This window comes from Desmodus rotundus, chromosome 4 (genome assembly GCF_022682495.2).
Source record: "Desmodus rotundus isolate HL8 chromosome 4, HLdesRot8A.1, whole genome shotgun sequence".
Classification (NCBI taxonomy): Eukaryota; Metazoa; Chordata; class Mammalia; order Chiroptera; family Phyllostomidae; genus Desmodus; species Desmodus rotundus.
The window spans coordinates 47,574,317-47,587,477 of record NC_071390.1 but is presented as its reverse complement, the minus strand read 5'-3'; the positions used below and the strand labels follow the sequence as shown (position 1 = coordinate 47,587,477).

General features: G+C 34.7%; 1 protein-coding gene across 2 annotated transcripts in view; it reads right to left on the bottom strand.

The window, feature by feature from the left end:
• MYPN (myopalladin) overlaps positions 1 to 13,161 on the bottom strand; it is a 112,253-nt gene that overhangs the window by 93,423 nt on the left and 5,669 nt on the right. Inside the window, exon 1 of one of the 2 annotated variants that reach the window (XM_045196081.2) lies at positions 1,831 to 1,950. The exons of the other annotated variant lie outside the window; for it this stretch is intronic. The gene's annotated coding sequence lies outside the window, so the exon portion shown is untranslated. Of the gene's footprint in view, positions 1 to 1,830; positions 1,951 to 13,161 lie in introns of those variants that run through there. 2 annotated transcript variants of the gene reach the window in all.

Below are 13,161 nucleotides of genomic sequence, written 5' to 3'. Positions count from 1 at the left end.
GATATTAAATTTCTTTGTTTATTGTGCTCACATCAGGGTTTCACAACACTTTATGTTATGGAGCTTTTTTTCACACTGCACAATGGAAACAAAAAACCATTCAAGAAAACTTTTAAATAATCCAAGTCAAAAAAGCTGAGGAGGGAAAAGGGTACAGGAACTGAATTATATGAACAGGTTATTTTCATTGCCACACTAATCCAGGTTTCAATGTACAGGTTTGCACGCTCTTACCTAATCCCATGCTGATGCTAACCTAAAGACTACTTAACTGTATTTTAATTTTTAATTTATGTAGATGTTCCAAATTTTTTTCATATTTAAAGAGAGGATCTCCTCCCACTATCTCACTCAGATCTTGAGGCATAATTAACAAAAGTGCTACCAGGTCTTGGGTATGGGCACGGGAATGTGGAACCTCTATTCCAGGTAGCAAATAAGATGTGCTACAGTTTGATTTTCCAAAGGAAAATGCTTACAAAACTGTAAGTGAACACATTTCTACTTCCCTGCAAGCTCTGCCATGATAAGCCTGGTACTCTACCTTTCACCAGGTCTAGAATTTTGAGGGGGTAGGAGGCCCATACTGAAAGATAAAAATAGAGTTGGTTGGGCAGTGGAATTAGGAATCAATAGGAATAAATAAAATAGGTTTAAAATGCATAAAAGAGTTACAGAAGAAAGAGCCAAAGAATTCCTGAATAGGAGTTTTCGTTCTCTTCCATATTTACCATAACATTTCATACATAGTGTACAAATACTCTGAGCTCTTTGAAAAAGGGTGGATATAAATATTTTAAATAAATAATACGCAGGAACTGTGAGCACCTTGTTTACAATACACCAAACTTGTATTCTAGATTCTAGGTTTAAAAATTAGTTTCTGCTCCCAAGTAATGCAGCCCCTATCCTATATACCATCAGTACTAATCTGGTATAGAAACTAGTTGGTTTCTATGCCAGAAAACTACTAGTTCAGGTTTTACCAGAGTTCATTGGTACAAAGAATAATTTTTAAAACTTAAAAAATGTCTAACATAGTTAAAAACAAATTTCATAAGTGACAAACGAAAGGTTACATGTCTTAAGCCTTCCCCGTAAAGTTGAGTGGCCCATCTAACACATGTGTTTATTGTGGTTTGAACATGACCCTGTGCTTGCCTTCAGCTACTATCTTAATTCAGTCACTCAGCTACAGAAACAATTTACTCACGTTGGGATGATCCACAGGAATGCCAAGGAATCTGGAGGATCTCTGACAGAGGAAGTCTTCACTTGGAAAATAAGCATGTGAGGATTTCTGTGCTAGTGGATTCATATAAAATGTTTGTATTTGCTATTTTTCCATATTGCTATAGATTCTAACTCTTTAAAAGAAGTTATTCACGTATACCAAAGTTTCAGTATGTCTTGTTTAAAGGTTGTAGATTTATGTTGAGGTACCCCTCTCCAGTATCAGATAAAAAAAAAAAAAACACCTCTGTCTTATTTTAAAGAACAGAAGCATGTACATGTATTTTAACCTTTGTTAATGATAAAAATACTTACACCAGAGATAAGATTTTTACCTTCCAAAATGATATATGTATGATGGATTATAAAGGATCTTATAAAAACCCCATGATACAATGGAATTGATAAATACAATTAAATCCTAAAGAAATTTTTCATCTAAGTGGTATTGAAAACACTGACTAAAACTAAAACTAAAACCATTTTTAAATAGATGAGTTCAAAACTTATTTAGTTTTAAAAAATAAGAACATTTAAAAAAACTATAAACGGAATACCTATTTTCAACATTATACTGAAAAATAAATTTTGGGTTACCTGTCTCAGAAGAAGCATTATTCCTATATCAATCAACAAGGATCATCCAAAGTCCAAACCTCACTGCCTAACTTGTGTCAGCCGCAAAAGTAGCACGAAGAAATGTGACACTACCCTGCCAGAGTAATGAAGGGTATTTACAGGGTTCCGTGGCACATCCAGGGACAGTCGTTTAGAACAGATTGCTCTCTCAGATCAACTTTAATAACTCAGTCTGCACACTGTTCTTAGCCTGGAGGGACGGTGGGGGTGGTTGATGACTAAGAAAGCAGACTTTCTTGATCTCTCCTTAGGCTAGATGAAAAGGATAATAATGATACAATTTAAAAAATAAGGCAATAAGGAATGCAAAAATATCCATCCATAGGATGCAAATGACATGTATAAATACCTTTATTTGATACAAAGCTGAGAATATAGTAAATATATATACTTTATAATCTTCACCCAAGGATATGTTTTATTGATTTTAGAGAGAGAGAAAGGGAGAGAGAGAAAGAGAAACACGGATGTCCCACACAGGCTCCCACTAGGAATCCAACCGCAATCTTTTTGGAATAGAGGACAATGCTCCAACCAAACGCACCACATGGCCAGGCCTGGTAAATATATTTATTAAAGTATCTATCAAAAACAGCCAATTATTTTAATATTAATGAGATTAAACCTTTACTATGTGGTTTCTATGAAAACCCAGTAAGGTTTCCTTTACTTGTGTTTTTGATGTGTAGCACATATCAAAGTTAACACATTGTACAAAGTATTATTTCCAAGAAGAAAGTATGTTCCCAGAATTTTCTAAAAGAGCATCCTGTGATTATCATTAAGTCATTGAAGAAATCTATAACAGTTAATATCAAGTATGTACTCCTGAAGGTGTACAATTGATTTCTACTTTTCCCATTAATAAATGATTATATTAACACATAAATATATATCATCTCTAGGCAAAAATAAGGTAACATTCCTTAGCTATGTGCTAGGCACTATGCTAAGCCCTTTATGGACACTGTGCTTTATTTTACATATTCCTTCAACAATCTATGAAGTAGGTGATGTTTTAATTCTCATTTTACAAATGAGAACTGGGGCTTATAAAGAGGTTAAAAATTGTCCAAGGTCACACAACAGCCAAGTGGCTGTGCCAGGATTAAATCCAAGGCTAACTCTAAATCTGTGCTTACAATCACTGCAAATATTTTAAATATTCACCTTTCTAAGGTACTTCTGAAAAAAACAAGGAAGGGTAAAAATGAACATAAAACAACACATGCTCTCTTTTAGTAAGTATTTTATGTAGAAGTTTAAGTTTATATTTTTTTCTGACCAAAACCAACCTTGAAATTCTTTTGTATGACTAAACAAACACATGGAAAAGCAAATATAGAAGGAAAAATAAAACAAATGCTTTCAGATACACCCTTGCTGCAATATTTTAGCTGATAACATGAATTGACATGCATTAGGCATTAATGCTGAAAGGCAGGGCACTGGAAGGCAGTCTGAATGCTTTGACAGACCTATTTTTTCGTTTCTTTATATGACTGTCATTTTGTAGAGACAATTAAGAGCTTTGTTCTTTTGAAAGTAAATTTAGATCCTTGGGTATTATTTTTCAGCACATCAACACAGGTCACTGAATTTTTTTGCAAGTTAGGGGTAGAAAAATAACAGTTGGAATTCTCTCTCTTCATAACCTTAGCACTATATATCTTAAATTCCAGTATGCCAGCCTCTGGGCGATTCCACTCAGATTCTATTTGGGGAAGCACGGACATCTCAGAAAGCTGAAAACAAAGTTCTGAGTTCTTATGCATGACCCAAATAATCAGCTAACGCTGATGATGTGACAAATGGTGATTAACATTTCTTCCCGGTGCAGTCTAAGCTGGGGGCAGCCTCAGTTATCTCTTGTTCGTTACTCATAGCAACTCTGCAAGGTACTGTTTTCTGCATATTACAAGGAAGAAAATGAGATTTAAAGAAATTTAGCTTTCTCAAAGTTACTCAATCAGTTTGCTACATAGGTTGGTAATTTCAAACCTAGGCCTTTTAGTTTAAAACATATTCTCTTTTTATTGTCCCTTTCTGTTGTCTCAGAAGAATAATGATGCAGGTCAGTTCAAAAATAAAAAATTACCCACAGGAGGAAATTTACCATTACTTTCCTATGTATTGATAGGCAAAGGGCTATTAAAGCTATTAATTTGATTTTGGGGACTTGGTGTTTGTTTAACAGAAACCAGAAGAGAACTGAAAAATAGCATATGACTAAGTGTGGGGCTATTTTCATAATGAAGACTCAGTAAAATTTGTTACTGAAATAGCAAGGGTGATACACATTTCTGAGAACTTATCATCTTGTTACATGAAATCTGTCATAAAATTAGTTAATGTTGAATGAAAGCTACTTGCTGCCGAGAAGAGCATAAAGGAAGAGGTTGGAGAATTTAAACCGTGGAAAGTTCAAAAGAAATTTGTTTTTTATATACTTCATCAAATTCACATTTTTATTTGCATGTGGATCTATCCATTGGGTGTTTCCTTGTTTTAGCAAACTTCCTATCAAATAAAGGCAGCAGACTTCAGTGTAGAAAGCCCTGGAAACCCTTTTTTGTTTTACGTTTTCATTCAGATTATCACCTAATTGTTCTTTATTCTAAAGTGAGAATGGATTAGTTAAAACCTAGCCTAAACAAAGTCTCTTGTTAATATCTTAGCTATCCTCTCCTTTCATCCTAGATAATAACTTTTAGCTAAAAATGTGGGTGATAATGTCAATAAAAGGAATAAGTATACAGATAATGTCACGGAAAAGTTAAACACAAAAATTTACTACACTGTAAACTGAGCTCGAGAGAAATCTATTTGCAGACAGTCCACTGGCCTGACAATATTATGCAAATTTTAACCAAGAATAGGAAAAGCCCTGGTATAATCCAAAATGTGATAAACCTGAACCTATAAAATATAAACAACTTTTCTAGTCTTCTGCACAAATTCTTGTCTCCAACCAAAAAATTCTAGCAATATTTCTTTGCCTTCTTTTTCTTCCTTGCCTTTGTTCAGTTTCCTCCAATTACTATGTAATTAAACTGCCAGTGACTGAAACATTTCTTATGTTGCTGAATTAAATTAACTTTTATTTTATGTTTTGTATTTTATGTTTTGTATTTCTTGTATTTTATGTTTTGTCTATTTACGTACATCAACTCCTTGAGAATCAGAGCCATTAAAAATTCTCTGCAGTCTACACAGTTCTAAACTCAAGGCATGGCACAAAATAGGCACTTAATATTTGTCCATGGTGTGCCACAACAAATGATACATTAATTTTTGAGTTCTAAGTTATTTACTAAATTCAACATACTTATTGAACACTTACTGTGTCCCAGGAAAGAGCAAATGACCTAAACTCTCAGCAACATTAACTGATTCAATTGTAATTAATAGTTTTAATATTAGTTTAACACAGAAACACTATTAGGAATCAATTTGCCTTAGCTTGTGTGGCTCAGTGCATTGAGTGCTGGCCTGCAAACTGAAAGGTCACAGGTTCGATTCCCAGTCAGGGCACATGCCTGGGTTGTGGGCCAGGTTCATAGTTGGGGGCATTCAAGAGGCAACTGATCAATGTTCCTCTCGCATGTTGATATTTCTCTTCCTCTCTTTCTCCTCCCTTCCTCTCTTTCTCCTCCCTTCCTCTCTCTCTCTAAAAAAAAAAAAAGTCAATTCCTATGAGGAAGGGAGCTAAAAGTGATCAGGGATATTCATTGTGCACCAGTCACCGACTAAAGAACTACAGAGCATGGGTACTTTGGCTCAGTGGATGTTTACAGTTCCTGAGATAGTTGATATGGGGCACCCTTGCTTTTAGAAAAGCTTGGGGCTGTTTGTAGCACCCACCTTACCCAAGAGTTCTTCCGTAGGTGCACCAGAAGAGGCATCCTCCTAAATTAGCTTACTACCATTTTTTATGACCACCTTTGTACAACCTTTGTTTTATATCAGGCCCTTGCTTTCTATCCACCCCATAAAATCGACTCTTTTTGCTTCCATAGGCTGCTTATCTTTATTGCTTCAATACCCTACTGCCCACAGCTGAGGGGTTCATTCTACTCTCATCCTCTGGTTTTTGAGGATACCAGCTCAAGTCACAGACAGAGCTCCTTGTTTTCCTAAAAATAAATAGTATACTTAAAACACATGATATTTTCCCATTTAAATCAAGATTTCAACTATTTGTGACTGACTCCAAATTAGACTTCTTGAAAGGCAGATAAGCCAGAAAGAATTACTTAGCTCCCTGAGTGACCTTAACTGATCCAGCGCAGTATCCATACCAACCAAGCTCTGTTGTTCATACTTAATATATAATTTAATTTAGTACAACCCAGGAAGTATGGGTCATTATCTCCATGAAAGTCATTGTAAAATCAAGATATTTAAGTTAAGATGAGAATAATGATGCATCTAAATCAAATTTAAGAAAGATATATTGTCTCTTTCTAAAAAAATAAACTAATACAGGAAGATGAACAGTTTTAAAGTTGAAACATTGATATGTGCCCTGTTTAGTTTGAGCATAGCATTTATATACATGTATATATCAGTGTGTGTGTATACATATATATATATATATATATATATCAGTGATATAGTAAGATGGTAAAAGAAGAAATAAAATAGATGCTATAATTAGGCAGAGAGTAAGTGTATTTAGAGCTGATTCCAACTTCACCACTCATTATCTGAGAACCAGGCAAGTTATTTAATCTTTCTGTGCCTCAGTTTCTCCATCTCTAAAAATGGGGAAAATAATAGTACTTAACTCTTAGGATTGCTGAGAGAATTAAGTTAATATTCTTAGAACAATACTTGGCTCCTAGGAACTGGACAATAAATGTTTGCCACCATTATTATCGTTATTATTATATTAAAAACATTATTTTAAGTGAGTATCTTTTAATCCGGTTTTGTGAAGTCACGTGGAGTGAAGTATACACAGTTGCGCTGAGCTGTAAACTCTGAGGAAAGGCCAAAGGCTGAATGGGCCATCTAGACTGATGACTCAGACACAGCAGCAGTTCAGGTTTCCAGAGTGATTAAGTCAGTCCTTGGCTTCTGGCCTGACACTGACAACAAGAATGCCAATTAGTGCCAAGAGTAATGAGTTTTTCTAACATCGGTGCTGTTCATTAGAGATTGAAATCAGATCACTTACATCTTGTATAGAACATTAATAGTAATCAACCAAGTTCAGATTCAAACCAATGACAAGGAGGTAAAATGTTTCATATCTGTTACCATGCTCCTGAACCATCTGCTTCTGAATTCTAAATTCTCAACTCATCCACTGCCAAGGGGCTAAACATAGCTAAAGGATTTAAATTATAATTTGATCTGACAACCACGTATCAAACAAGCCTTCTTTAGCCAAATAAGTAGAGTGGTGACAAATATCACAGCAGTATATCCACTCTATGGTATGTGCTTTATGACAAGAAAATGACAATTGAGGGTATCTTACCTCTCATGTGATCTAAGAAAGGACGTTAGCATAAGATTGGTATGAAACTTAGGTAAACAGAACTATTGCTAAGGTTAAGAGATTTAGAGAGACATCTACGGAAGTGAAGAATATCTTAGTCTTTCCATGATCCTGAATTGTTTAATAAAGAAATGTTCAATAGATATAAATGCCATGTGGAACAAGATAAAACAAATTTAGATCTGCTAAATAAATGCTGCTAATGATGATGATGAACTGGGGCAGATGTCAAATACAAAGGACAGTGATGTTTTAGGTGCTATTATTTAAACACTCTTAGGTATTAACACTGTAATTGAAAAGTGTTTTATTGTTTTTTATTAGTGATTTTTCATGAGTCCTGTCAGCAGGTATGCTTTAATATTCATGTTTTACATGAGGAAACTGACACACAAAAAGAATAATTAACTAGTTAAAGTTACACAACTCAATACAGCAAGTCCTTGAACAACGCCATTTCATTCAATGCCATTCCCTTGTTTCCTTATAATGTTGATGAGAAACAGAAGTCGATTCCCAGAGGAGGGGCCACTGTGCAGTTGGCACAGTTCTCTCCCTGTCTGAGAGACAGGATTTCCCCTCAGGACTCTGGTTTCTTCCCACATCCCGAAGATATGCACGTGAGGTCAATTTGCATGTCAAAGTATCCCAGCCTGAGCGAGTGTGGGTGTGGGTGTGATGCACCCTGTGATGGAAAGGCGTCCTGTCCAGGGTGGGTTTCCACCTTGCAGTGCCCTGAGGAGCTGCTGAGAGAGGCTCTGACCACTTGCGACCCTGAACTGGAATAAGAGGGTTGGAAAATAACTATCTTATTTGTTTTTATTAATCTTTCTTAAATGCATGTGTAGCTTGCATTTATTTCAGAGTTTTGGTTCTTTAGAAGCTTGGTGAAGTTTTTGTGACCAGAAATATGCCATAAGAACCAAAGAAATTATTTGTATCAATTAGGCTATGGTAGAATTGATTATAAGTGATTTTGCTTAAAGTTGCAGTTTCCAAGAACCTATTCATGAAGTTAAGTGAGGACTACTGTACTAGAAAAAAAAATCTGAGTATTGAGCTATTATTTGCATAGATTACTATTTTTTTATCTTCAAGTTTTTGTGATTTTTTTGTCCATATACATAAGATGATATGATTTAGGAATTATTAGAAATATTTGCTAATTTTTATACATTGTCTTTTGCCTGTCTCTGAATAAAATTCATACCAAAAAAGTGAAATGACTTAGAATAATTCTATTCTACTTGGATTTTGTGAGTGAAGTTCCAAGAGAAAAATCTGTTTCAAAATCTAATCTCCAGGTAACCTACTTTTTTAAAAAAGTTATTTTTAATTGTAGTATAATATAAAATAAAATTTACCATTTTGAAGATTTTTAAATGTGTCATTAAGTGTATTTCATGTTGTGCAATGATCACCAACTTCTACCTCCAGACTTTTTAAATCTTGCAAAACTGAAACTTTTACCTATTAAACAATACCTTTCTATTCCCCTCTACCCCCAGACCCCGGCAACCACCATTGTACTCTCTGTCCCTATGAATAGGACTACTTCTAATTCCAGGTAACCTATTTATGAATGTTCACAAATGTTTTGTGTTTTAAAGACAGCTTAAGGGAAAGTTACTTAAATTGTACATTTCTGATTAGTGTCTGAAGTAAGGATCAGTAAGGGTTCTGCCTTGAGGATCCACATTAGGCTGGTTCTAGGTACTCTGATTTAGTAGAGTTATAAAATGGTTAGCTTTTCAGATGCGAGGCAAGGGCCTCCAGTCTGCAGTGTGATTTATTATTGGCTCTCCTGCCTTGCCAATGCCCAGAATACTTCTACAAACTGTGACAAGAAAGAGTTATTCACATGTATTGCCTTTCATGTCTCACATCTTCACGTCTTACATCTTTATACAGTTTCAGCCACCTAATCATTTTTCTTTGAAAGTTCTAAAGAACAAGACCCAGTAAGAATATTTCAGGGCAACATAATTCTTATCATGGGGGAAATTTTATTTGTGATAAAATCCTGCTGGCTATATTTTTACAGCATGGTTTTGTCAAGAGTTCTAAGCCATTTTATGATACTTGAGAGCAAATACAGTGAACCCCAAAGGCCAAAATCACTGGTTCCTAATTTTTTCAAGTACAAGGACGCCTTTCCAACATTAAAAAAGGTTGTGGATCTTCCAAGAGATGATAAATACAATTTTTATCCTTTGATTTAGAAAACACATAAACAAAAAACAACCATTAATTTAATACTTATTTCCAACAAAATTATGTTTATTAATTGCAACATTTTCTAAAAAATAATATGCCTATAGTACTCTGTTTCCAGACAATGCTTGATTCATAGTTGTGGACCCTTTACAATTGTCTCATGACCCTAACAAGGGTCTTGCTCACAAGAGAGAAATTACTGCCCTCCCTGGCCAGGTGGCTCAGTTGGTGGGAGTGTTGTCTGATTTTCAGTCAGGGTACATAACTAGATTGTAGGTTCCAGCCCCGGTTGGGGCATATATGGGAGGCAACTGATGGATGTTTCTCACATTTATGTTTTTCTCTCTGTCAGTCTCTTCCCCTTATTCTCTCTAAAATCAATAAACATATCCTTGAGTGAGGATAAAAAAAGAGAGAGCAATTAATAATCTAAGAAAAAAAAAAAACCTTCTACCCCAGCTCTCTCACACACTAGCTATATGATCTTGAGAAAATCACTCCATATGCTTCAGTTAATTCATCTTTTCAGTTACTGAAAAGTGAAGGAAATGTCTTTTTTTTTTACTTCAGGAGAAGTAAATAGTAAATATGTAAATAGTATAAAAATACAATATATAAAGTATTTAAAAATCTAAATGTGATATATAAAGCAAAATGCTTTTAAAAGCAAATGTGTAAATATGAAAGAGTTTCACACGATAGAAAAAAACATGGAGAACCTTGAATATTAATGGTTAAAATAGAAAATTAACATAAAATGACTACGGTGGGTAAATTTAGACACCTTAAGAAAAGAACTACATTCCAACATAATTATGAGGATGTTTATAAAGAACTGTTTGTAATAGGATGAAATTGGAAACAACATACAATTTTTAACATAGAACAATAATTATGATATACAGAATTTTAAAAAGTCTTCAAAACAGTATTTATAATATGACCTTATTTATTTACTTACTTATTTTTATTTCTTAATTATAGTTGACATAGACCCTATTTTATTTTTTAAAATTCTGGAGTACAATATTCCAAAATTTTAAATGGCTATATCTAGGTAGTAGAATCATGAGAGGTTTTTCTCTCATATTTTTTCTTAACTGTACTTTTAAAAAACTCCTAAAAAGGGTATATTACATTTACATAGGTAAAAAATAATAAATGTCTCCCTTCAAGGCAAAAAACCCAAAAACCAAGAACAAAAAACCCCCAAAGCCTCAAATACACCAGAAGAAAAAGCAAAACAAAATTTGGCCATTGCCTAATTGATAGTATCCTATCTATTTATAGATCAAATATGTGTGCATGTATAAATATAAATTTGTGTGTCTATATTTCTACATCTACATCTACAGTATCTATATTTGAGGAAGTAATCAGAGTGACAAGTAGGAAAGAGAAATCAAAGAAGAAAGAATCAGCAATGCTCATTTAAAAGAGCTTTATCTGCTCTTGATGGTAGAGCTTGGAGTCCCAGTCCAACAATACCAAATGCCATGACAATTACCTCTCTTGCTGCAATCCATGCTCATGCAGTAGCATTCTAATGTCAATTTAGTCTTTTTATTTTTGTAATTATTTTTTATTTTTTCCTTTTATTGACTTTTCAATTTAGTTTTTTTAAAAAATAGATTGCCTTATAGAAAAAAGTTATGTTGACTGAAGAACATATTTGTTTTGTTCTAAAGCTATCTGTATCATTGTAAATTAACAAATTGGAATTCTGGCTGCTATATTATCTTGGGAATTTGGTTAATGTAAGTAATTTGCAAAAGTACTGGGTCACTGTAAGAATTTTTAAAAAACAGCTTGGCAAGTGGGGGCAAAGATCTATTTGTCTTACGGCTGCCAAGAGAGCCTTGTAGGCAGCTCCTGTACAACACCACACAAGATGTGGTGGGGGTGTGACTCTCAGTCGGTCAGCCAGAGGGGAGAATCCACCAATGAATAAGCCAACAACACCCAAAACTGAATTACAATGACAGCCCACATAAACTGCATAAAGGGCATCCCTGGAGTATCCAGCTCAGTAGTTCAAGGAGACTGCACCATTGAGACCCACAGAATCCTATCATAGAGGGCCACCCGATAAAGACAGGGAGTCAAAACAGATCAATCTAACACGCAGAAACAAACAAAAAGAGCCATCTGAAATGGGGAGACAAATAATTCCCAATCTAAAGGAAAGGAGGAATCCCCAGAAAGAGTGCTAAGTTAAATTGAGGCAATCAATTGATCAGGTATAGAGTTCAAAGTAATGGTTACAAGGTTGCTAAAGAAACTCTGTGAGAACTACAGGGAACTTAGTGGGAATTACATCAGCATGAAAAAGGACAGAGTAACTATGAATAAGAACAAGAAGGAATTGAAAAATACAATATCTGAAATGAAGAATACACTAGAAGGAATTAAAAGCAGACTAGATGAAGATGATCGAATCAGTGAGTTGGAAGACAAAGTAGAAAAACACATGCAGTCAGAGCAACAAAACAAAAACAGACTAAAAAAGAATGAAGATAGTTTAAGGGATCTGCAGGAAAACATGAAATATAACAATATTTGTATCATAGGGAAGAAAAGGAGCAAAGGATAGAAAACTTACTTGAAAAAATGACAGAAAACCTCCCTAACTTGGTGAGGGAAAAAGTCATGCAAGTCCAGGAAGCACAGAGGGCTCCAATCAACATGAATCCAAAGAGGCCCACTCTAAGACACATTATAAATAAAAGGGCAAAATTTAAAGACAAAGAGAGAATCTTAAAGGCAGCAAGGGAGAAACTTCTAATAATATGTAAGTAGCTCCAATAAGGCTATCAGCTGATTTCTCAACAGAAACACTACAAGCCTAAAGGGAATGGCATGAAATATTCCAAGTAATGAAGAGCAAAGACCTGCAACCAAGGCTATGCTACCCAGCAAGGCTCTCACTTAAAATGGAAGGCAAAATAAGGAGCTTCCCAGACCAAAAAAAAAAAAAAAAAAAAAGGCTAAAAGAGTACGTCTCCACCAAACCAGCATTGCAAGAGATGCTAAAGGGACTGCTTTAAGAAGATGAAGGAAAAGAGAGAGGAACACAAGTACAAAGGGAAAAAATGGCAATGAATAAATATCTATCAATAATAACCTTAAATGTAAACTGATTACATGCTCAATCAAAAGACATAGGAGGTGAAAGAATAAGAAAACACAACCCACATATATGCTGTCTACAAGGGATCCACCTTGAACAAAAGATCTACATAGGCTGAACGTGAAGGGCTAGAAAAAAATATTCAAAGCAAATGGACATGAAAAAAAAAGCTGGGGTAGCAATACTTATGTCAGACAAAATAGTCTTCAAAACAAAGGCCATAACAAGAGACAAAGATGGTCATTACATAATACTTAAGAGATTTGTCCAACAAGAGGATATAACCCTTGTAAACATATATGCACCCAACATAGGGTCACCTAAATATATAAGGAAACTCTTGGAAGACTTTAAGAAGGACATTGACAGCAGCACAGTCATCATAGGGGATTTTAACAGTCCACTGTCAACAATGGATAGATTGTCTAAACAA